This window comes from Portunus trituberculatus, chromosome 35 (genome assembly GCF_017591435.1).
Source record: "Portunus trituberculatus isolate SZX2019 chromosome 35, ASM1759143v1, whole genome shotgun sequence".
Taxonomy (NCBI): Eukaryota; Metazoa; Arthropoda; class Malacostraca; order Decapoda; family Portunidae; genus Portunus; species Portunus trituberculatus.
Window position 1 is genome coordinate 10,084,701 of NC_059289.1, and position 9,151 is coordinate 10,093,851.

At 45.4% G+C, this 9,151-nt stretch overlaps 2 non-coding genes across 2 annotated transcripts; both read right to left on the reverse strand.

Annotated features, from left to right (window-relative positions):
- Window positions 1-3,980: 3,980 nt before the first annotated feature.
- Trnar-ucg lies at window positions 3,981-4,053 on the reverse strand. The gene has a single exon. It is a non-coding gene; the product is annotated as a tRNA-Arg (tRNA).
- A 1,280-nt stretch (window positions 4,054-5,333) lies between these two features.
- On the reverse strand, window positions 5,334-5,406 carry Trnar-ucg. Its single transcript has one exon. It is a non-coding gene; the product is annotated as a tRNA-Arg (tRNA).
- Between the last annotated feature and the right edge of the window lie 3,745 nt (window positions 5,407-9,151).

Consider the following 9,151-nt stretch of genomic DNA (forward strand, 5'->3'; position numbering starts at 1 on the left):
GAGAGAGAGAGAGAGAGAGAGAGAGAGAGAGAGAGAGAGAGAGAGAGAGAGAGAGAGAGAGAGAGAGAGAGAGAGAGAGAGAGAGAGAGAGAGAGAGAGAGAGAGAGAGAGAGAGAGAGAGAGAGAGAGAGAGAGAGAGAGAGAGAGAGAGAGAGAGAGAGAGAGAGAGAGAGAGAGAGAGAGAGAGAGAGAGAGAGAGAGAGAGAGAGAGAGAGAGAGAGAGAGAGAGAGAGAGAGAGAGAGAGAGAGAGAGAGAGAGAGAGAGAGAGAGAGAGAGAGAGAGAGAGAGAGAGAGAGAGAGAGAGAGAGAGAGAGAGAGAGAGAGAGAGAGAGAGAGAGAGAGAGAGAGAGAGAGAGAGAGAGAGAGAGAGAGAGAGAGAGAGAGAGAGAGAGAGAGAGAGAGAGAGAGAGAGAGAGAGAGAGAGAGAGAGAGAGAGAGAGAGAGAGAGAGAGAGAGAGAGAGAGAGAGAGAGAGAGAGAGAGAGAGAGAGAGAGAGAGAGAGAGAGAGAGAGAGAGAGAGAGAGAGAGAGAGAGAGAGAGAGAGAGAGAGAGAGAGAGAGAGAGAGAGAGAGAGAGAGAGAGAGAGAGAGAGAGAGAGAGAGAGAGAGAGAGAGAGAGAGAGAGAGAGAGAGAGAGAGAGAGAGAGAGAGAGAGAGAGAGAGAGAGAGAGAGAGAGAGAGAGAGAGAGAGAGAGAGAGAGAGAGAGAGAGAGAGAGAGAGAGAGAGAGAGAGAGAGAGAGAGAGAGAGAGAGAGAGAGAGAGAGAGAGAGAGAGAGAGAGAGAGAGAGAGAGAGAGAGAGAGAGAGAGAGAGAGAGAGAGAGAGAGAGAGAGAGAGAGAGAGAGAGAGAGAGAGAGAGAGAGAGAGAGAGAGAGAGAGAGAGAGAGAGAGAGAGAGAGAGAGAGAGAGAGAGAGAGAGAGAGAGAGAGAGAGAGAGTATGAATAATTGAAGGAGGGTTGGTTTCAGACGAGAGAGAGAATATGGCAGAAAGAAAGTGGAGGGAGAGACGAATGAGAAAGGAGGAAAATGTGTAATTAATGTCTGGTAGTGATGAGAGAGAGAGAGAGAGAGAGAGAGAGAGAGAGAGAGAGAGAGAGAGAGAGAGAGAGAGAGAGAGAGAGAGTGTTATGTGTATGTATGTGTGTGTGTGTGTGTGTGTGTGTGTGTGTGTGTGTGCGTGCGTGTTTGTCAGTGTTACAGTTAACCAAAGCAAAGGGTAATCTTATCTAAGGAGCTGAGCACTGCCCTAGAACTGTGCACCAATATAGAGGAGAGGAATGAGCGGTAGAAGGAAGAAAAACGACGGAAAGCTCAAGAAGCAACAATTCTCGCAGTGCAGAGGAGAGAAACAAGCGGCGCAAGGAAGAAAAACGAGAGAGGATACTTCAAGATTGAGAAACATTGCAAGCGTCAGGAGCAGAGAGTAAACAGAAGACTGGTACGTTACAGAGGTTGAGACGGACGGAACTTTCTGTCTTAAAGCTGAGGCAAGGGATTTTGTGAGGCGGCTTAAAGAAATGTGTGCAGGATCACGACCAAGGCGACAAGCTCGACATTGTGGGAACAGAAAGTTGTAAGGCACAGAGACGAGGACACGGGCCAGGAAGGAAGACGTAACTATCAGCTCTATATCTACAAACAAAAGCCGGATTGCTGTGAACACCTCAGAGGATCCAAATTTTCATCCCAATATTTGACAAGTCTTTTAATCAAGTCATCAGCCATGCTGTTGTTGGTAGCAGCAGGCCGGTATGTTTATCAAAACGGTTTCGTTTGTAAATACCGGGTTCTGAGCTTGCGCAGGTCACTGGAGGAAAGATATACAAGACTTCAAATGCGACAGTACGTCTACAACAACATGCCTGAAGACTTAGTTATAAGATTAACCGAATATAGTGGTGGATTAGACTCTATAATGTTCACAACAGTCACGCTTTTCCTTGAATGTACAGTATACAGGTGCAAACACAACATGGCTAAGGGGAGGGCGACGAACATGCATGGAGCGGGCACTGCCACAAGCTAAAAAGGACAAGAGAGAAAAACAAATCATACTAAAGGGGAAGAAAAACCAACAGCTGGTGACCACTGTACATTCCTTTGTCCTCCGTACACTTTACGTTTTTCAGGTCACCGCAGCATGAAGGGCCAGTGGGGAAAACAGACCAACCAGAGGTGTTGACATTACACCACAGACACATTTTTAAAAGAATTCAACAAGAAAAATCTGGCTGCAGATTGCCGCAATTTTGGAACACAAAAATGTCTCTTCATTGTTCGCCACTGAAAATACATACACATTGTTGGGGCAGGTTCACTGGATGCCTGCCTCGCGGTGCAGCCTGACAGACACAGCATGGCGAGCACACGATCCCAGGAGTCAGGAAACTCAAACCTCAGGGATGCAATGTCCAAAGTGTCCTGGAGCGGCGGGAGGCAGACCTTTACAAGACAGACTAAGGGAGGAGCTGCCACTGGGTCAATACAACAAGAAACTTGCCTGTGCAATACTTGCATCAATGTCTTACGTGTAATACTCGTAGTAGTACACAATGACATATTTACCTTACTACAGTATTACATGATTGAACGAATTTAATTCATACATCTAATTATTAGTTTATCTATTCATTAATGTATGCAATCATTAATTCATTTATCTTTGGAATGAACAGTCGAACATTATTTCATTTTTGTTTACTTATTCTGTTTTCTTTTCTTTTTTTTTCTCCACTTCTTTTCCCTTCCCTTTTATCCTCCTCAATTTCCTCCTCCGACCTGCAGCATCTCCGACCTGCTCTTCGCTTGCTTCCCCTCCTCCCACCCATCGCCATTGCTGTCATCAGCTTATGAAGGTTCCTTGCATGGGAAACCTGCACTCTTTTCTGATTTTTCTTATCGAGTCATCAGATCCCACACTGACCGTCCTGCTTAAACCTTTCTCCGTGGGAGACGCTTCGATCCTTTATTGCAGATTCAGAGTAATCTTGTCAGTTCCTCTGCATATTGTTTGTACACGCTGTACGCTACATAGACGCACGTATTACAAAAGTAATTACCTCTCTCTCTCTCTCTCTCTCTCTCTAAGAATGCTATGCATTCATCTTCTCAGATGACTTTTCCGGCGTGGGTTGCAGCAAATGCAGAGACCGCACCCAGAAAAGCTACACCGTGTATTCTTACTGGGCAAGATAAAATGATTAATTAGTGATGCGAGTGATGAGGGAAGCAGTGGAGGCGCGTACCCGGATCGGGCTTCACGGATCCTCAACGAAAGGGAAAGGCGACTTTAGCACGACATTTTGTTCTATAATGATTATTGCAAAGACATGGTGGCAGAGAGAGAGAGAGAGAGAGAGAGAGAGAGAGAGAGAGAGAGAGAGAGAGAGAGAGAGAGAGAGAGAGAGAGAGAGAGAGAGAGAGAGAGAGAGAGAGAGAGAGAGAGAGAGAGAGAGAGAGAGAGAGAGAGAGAGAGAGAGAGAGAGAGAGAGAGAGAGAGAGAGAGAGAGAGAGAGAGAGAGAGAGAGAGATCTTCAGAATTCATAATTTTTAAGAAGTGTGCGTATATTTCGTAATTCTATTCCGGATTGAAGTATTGTTTCATCAATTTCAGGAAAGGACGCCGATGACTTCCTTGCTGCGGCGCCAAATGGCTAGTTAGGCACACACTCCTGTAACTGACTTACTTCGTTCACGTAATCTTGAAAAATATTGCCTGACATTCTCAACTCTATGAGTGGAATATCCGGGCTGTCCTGGTGTGGGAGACCAGCTCAGGGAAAACAAGCCCTGGTGATGGAAAATGCACAAGGAAAACGGGTTCAAAGGAAGAAACGGACAGGTTGTGTCATACTTATCAATTTTTTGCTTTCTTCTACATGGACATAACTCGTGTTGATCTTGTTCTCTTGAGTGAATACCCGAAGCCTCTCAGGACAGAGATGAGCACGCTGACTTCGTAAAAATTTTGTCAATTACTCGACCGTGACAGGACTTGAACCTGCAATCTTCGGATCCGAAGTCCGACGCCTTATCCATTAGGCCACACGGCCACGTCCAGGTTTGACACTATCTTGCGTTCAGTCTTTCTGTTCACCCGCTGCCAGTGAAGAGGCGCTGGGCAGAGCACAGAAGTGGTGGCCTTGCAACCTGCCAGCCTCTTTTCACTTCTCGCTCTGAGCTTTTTCCATAAATGAAAGACGGATTGTGAAGCATGACAGCCAGATGACCTTAAATGATGAATAATACACTATTTTTAAACACGTGTCACAAACATACTTATTTACATATGCCTGCATTTTCTCATTCCTGCTCCGATCCCTTCAACAGTTCTCAAAAACTACGGGAACTTTTTTATTATTTTTTTATTTATACCATGTGGGCTTTTCACGGGAATTTATGGGCTAAAAGAAATACCTTTTGGGGTACCTCCTATCTCAAAGCCCACCCGCTAGGAAACCGTTGCCCCGAGTGAGGAAGCCCAACCTACACTCGGACCGTGGACAGGATTCGATCCCGTGCGCTTGGAGACCCCTCTGACACCAAAGCACGCATGGTTCCACTTTACTGTAAGCTATTCACATTCATTAGTATTCAGATGTGTTGGCGGAGTGGTGAAGTAGCGCTGTACAATTCCAGACCACATTTCCAGCCCTTGACTCCCCTGAGCAGAATGTTAGGTAATGGAGGGAACGGGAGTGAAAGGAACTCCTTAATGCATAAAACAATGAGCAGAGAGAGAGAGAGAGAGAGAGAGAGAGAGAGAGAGAGAGAGAGAGAGAGGGCGGGTGAAGAGAGGGAGAATGTGTATTATAAGGAAGAAGAGTTTGACAGTTTTAGAGGGAGGCAAGAGGAGAGCAAGAGAGAGAGAGAGAGAGAGAGAGAGAGAGAGAGAGAGAGAGAGACAGGGAAGGGGAGGCAAGGCGGCAGGCTGTGTGGGTTAGAGGACGGGCAGAGTCGAGGGTGAACAGTGAGAAGCGAGTGGTGGAGGCGTTTGGAAAGGGCCAGGAGGGGAATGATAAAACAAAACTGTGAACTATTGCTTCCATTTAAGTTCAACATCTTATCTCTCTCTCTCTCTCTCTCTCTCTCTCTCTCTTAGGGCTGTCCTGGTGTGGGAGACCAGCTCAGGGAAAACAAGCCCTGGTGATGGAAACTGCACAAGGAAAACGGGTTCAAAGGAAGGAACGGACAGGTTGTGTCATACTTATCAATTTTTTGCTTCCTTCTACATGGACATAACTCGTGTTGATCTTGTTCTCTTGAGTGAATACCCGAAGCCTCTCAGGACAGAGATGAGCACGCTGACTTCGTAAAAATTTTGTCAATTACTCGACCGTGACAGGACTTGAACCTGCAATCTTCGGATCCGAAGTCCGACGCCTTATCCATTAGGCCACACGGCCACGTCCAGGTTTGACACTATCTTGCGTTCAGTCTTTCTGTTCACCCGCTGCCAGTGAAGAGGCGCTGGGCAGAGCACAGAAGTGGTGGCCTTGCAACCTGCCAGCCTCTGTTCACTTCTCGCTCTGAGCTTTTTCCATAAATGAAAGACAGATTGTGAAGCATGACAGCCAGATGACCTTAAATGATGAATAATACACTATTTTTAAACACGTGTCACAAACATACTTATTTACATATGCCTGCATTTTCTCATTCCTGCTCCGATCCCTTCAACAATTCTCAAAATCTACGGGAACTTTTTTTTTTTTTATTTATACCATGTGGGCTTTTCACGGGAATTCATGGGCTAAAAGAAATACCTTTTGGGGTACCTCCTATCTCAAAGCCCACCCGCTAGGAAACCGTTGCCCCGAGTGAGGAAGCCCAACCTACACTCGGACCGTGGACAGGATTCGATCCCGTGCGCTTGGAGACCCCTCTGACACCAAAGCACGCATGGTTCCACTTTACTGTAAGCTATTCACATTCATTATTATTCAGATGTGTTGGCGGAGTGGTGAAGTAGCGCTGTACAATTCCAGACCACATTTCCAGCCCTTGACTCACCTGAGCAGAATGTTAGGTAATGGAGAGAACGGGAGTGAAAGGAACTCCTTAATGCATAAAACAATGAGCAGAGAGAGAGAGAGAGAGAGAGAGAGAGAGAGAGAGAGAGAGAGAGAGAGAGAGAGAGAGAGAGAGAGAGAGGGCGGGTGAAGAGAGGGGAGAATGTGTATTATAAGGAAGAAGAGTTGGACAGTTTTAGAGAGAGGCAAGAGAGAGAGAGAGAGAGAGAGAGAGAGAGAGAGAGAGAGAGAGAGAGAGAGAGAGAGAGACAGGGAAGGGGAGGCAAGGCGGCAGGCTGTGTGGGTTAGAGGACGGGCAGAGTCGAGGGTGAACAGTGAGAAGCGAGTGGTGGAGGCGTTTGGAAAGGGCCAGGAGGGGAATGATAAAACAAAACTGTGAACTATTGCTTCCATTTAAGTTCAACATCTTATCTCTCTCTCTCTCTCTCTCTCTCTCTCTAGGTCAACAAACTGCATCTCTCGTAAAAAAGAAAATGCAAATAGATAAATAAATAGAAAATATAACAAAGTAAACAAAAGAAATGAAAGAATAAAAATATACTGAAGGTAAAAATGTACACGAAAAGCGTTTTAACATTGAGAGTGACAGCAGCAGGTGGACACGGGCGCGAACACTCCAGCTGCCTCGTGACGGACAGTGAGTGAGTGGGCAGACTGTGTGGTGGCGGCACTGGTGGGCGGCGACACGCTGGCCGCCTATCGGGAAGTGACGCCCGGAGTGAGGGGACGTGGAGGGAACGCGATAAATATATAGATGAGGATAAAAAGAAAGTATAATAGAAGAATAAAAAGGATAAAAGTCAGAAATAATTATTAACGAATTTCATTACGGCTGTACAGAAGCATAATCTTTACACCAAGAGAAAATGTAAATATATATACAGGAAAATGAAAATGTAAGTTAATTCTGTATTCCACAAAATAACGATAAATAAGAGAAATGAAAAGAATTGGGCTTGATTACTTAAGGAATCAACAAAAAACAAGCGGACAGAATCAGGCGATATTACTCAAGGAATCAACAAACACAGTGGACAGAATCAGGCGTAATCACTGAAAGAACCAAGAAATACAAGAGGACAGAATCGGGTGTAATTACTTAGGGGATCTACAAATACAAGTCGACAGAATCGGGCGTAATCACTCAGGGAATTAACAAACACAAGTGGGCTGACTCTATACATAAAAGTACCGTTGATGAAACACTCGTGAAACATTCTCAAACCACGAGAAACACTGACAATATCGTGAAGCATCCATCGACCATACAGAAATATACAAAATCATTAAAAAATACACGTAAATATCCATGAAATGGGTAAATAAATACTCTATAATAATCTGAAATGCCTTAAAGTATCTTCGAAATATCATTACCTAAAAAATAACAATAATATTAATTCCAAAATATCCATGAAATAAGCCAAAATACACCTGATTTTTCCATGGTATCTTGACATTTCGCTAAAATACCCTAAAGTACCTAAAATACTCCTGACACACCCTGTAACACACCTCAGATACCCATGCAATGCCTGAGACACACCTAACATTACCTGAGAGGCTCCTGACACAGCCTTTGACACACACACACACACACACACACACACGCCCGGTAGCTCAGTGGTTAGAGCGCTGGCTTCACAAGCCAGAGGACCGGGGTTCGATTCCCCGGCCAGGTGGAGATATTTGGGTGTGTCTCCTTTCACGTGTAGCACCTGTTCACCTAGCAGTGAGTAGGTACGGGATGTAAATCGAGGAGTTGTGACCTTATTGTCCCGATGTGTGGTGTGTGCCTGGTCGGAAATAATGAGCTCTGAGCTCGTTCCGTAGGGTAACGTCTGGCTGTCTTGTCAGAGACTGCAGTAGATCATACAGTAAATCACACACACACACACACACACACACACACACGTGACTCCTCCCTTCACTGCATTCGTGCCTTGGGTTCGAGTATTGGCTAACAGTCACTGGAGGAGAATCGAGGTTCCTTGTAATTCAGAGTAAAATCTAGTTTGGTATATTTTAACAAGATAGAATTTTGCATCTCTCTCTCTCTCTCTCTCTCTCTCTCTCTCTCTCTCTCTCTCTCTCTCTCTCTCTCTCTCTCTCTCTCTCTCTCTCTCTCTCTCTCTCTCTCTCTCTCTCTCTCTCTCTCTCTCTCTCTCTCTCTCTCTCTCTCTCTCTGTACCATGAATCAATAGGTAATTTGAAGAAACGAAGCATTAAATTTTGCGCCGCGCTTCTGTTACAGTCGCTCTGTAAAACAATGAGAGTCCGGCCGCCGCTCAACACAAAACCAATTAACAAGGGAACCTAATTATTCGATAGATTATTTGCGCACTAATTCACTGCCGCGCTCTTTAATGTGGGGGTATGGAGGGCGACGTTACCTTCCCTACCCTGCAGCAGTGACAAAGGCTTTCTCTCTCTCTCTCTCTCTCTCTCTCTCTCTCTCTCTCTCTCTCTCTCTCTCTCTCTCTAATCTGCAGGGTTGTTCATTTCCCTCACAGCCTCCAGTCTCACAAAGCCTCTCCGCCTCCCACGCTCCACTCTTTAGTCTTACTCCCCCTCTTAAGCTTCCTCCCCACTGGTAAGCCCTGTATTAATTAAAAGTTGCCGTTTATAAGATAATCTTCTACCAAACTACGATGTACATTTCTTTTTTTTCTCTGTGAAACAACATTGTCTTTCTCCTAACAATTATCTGCGGATCTTTAATTTGACAAAGTCCTATGGCTCCATCTTATTCCTCCTCTACCACGCTTTGTAACTCATCGTGGGAAAACTGAGGAAAGAGTGGACGGGTCAAGTCCACGAGAGAGGCAGCGTGTTAGGCCCGAAGTAACCTTCTGTCTCGTCTCTCTTAATGTGTCACAACTTGCCCAACACTAACACTCGCTGTGCCGAGACGAGCATGACAAGTCTGCTGACGTGAACTCTGCAGCTATAATGTCTTAATATGTAAATACAACCAACGCTGTGCTTACTTAATTTGTCACCACGGTGAGATAGAAGACCGGAGCCTAATTAGGTTCAGGAGCAAAGCCTTTTCTCGTCAAGGTCACAACACATTCTGCTGTGCGTGTTAACTGTATGTAAGCAGATAGGCAGGCAG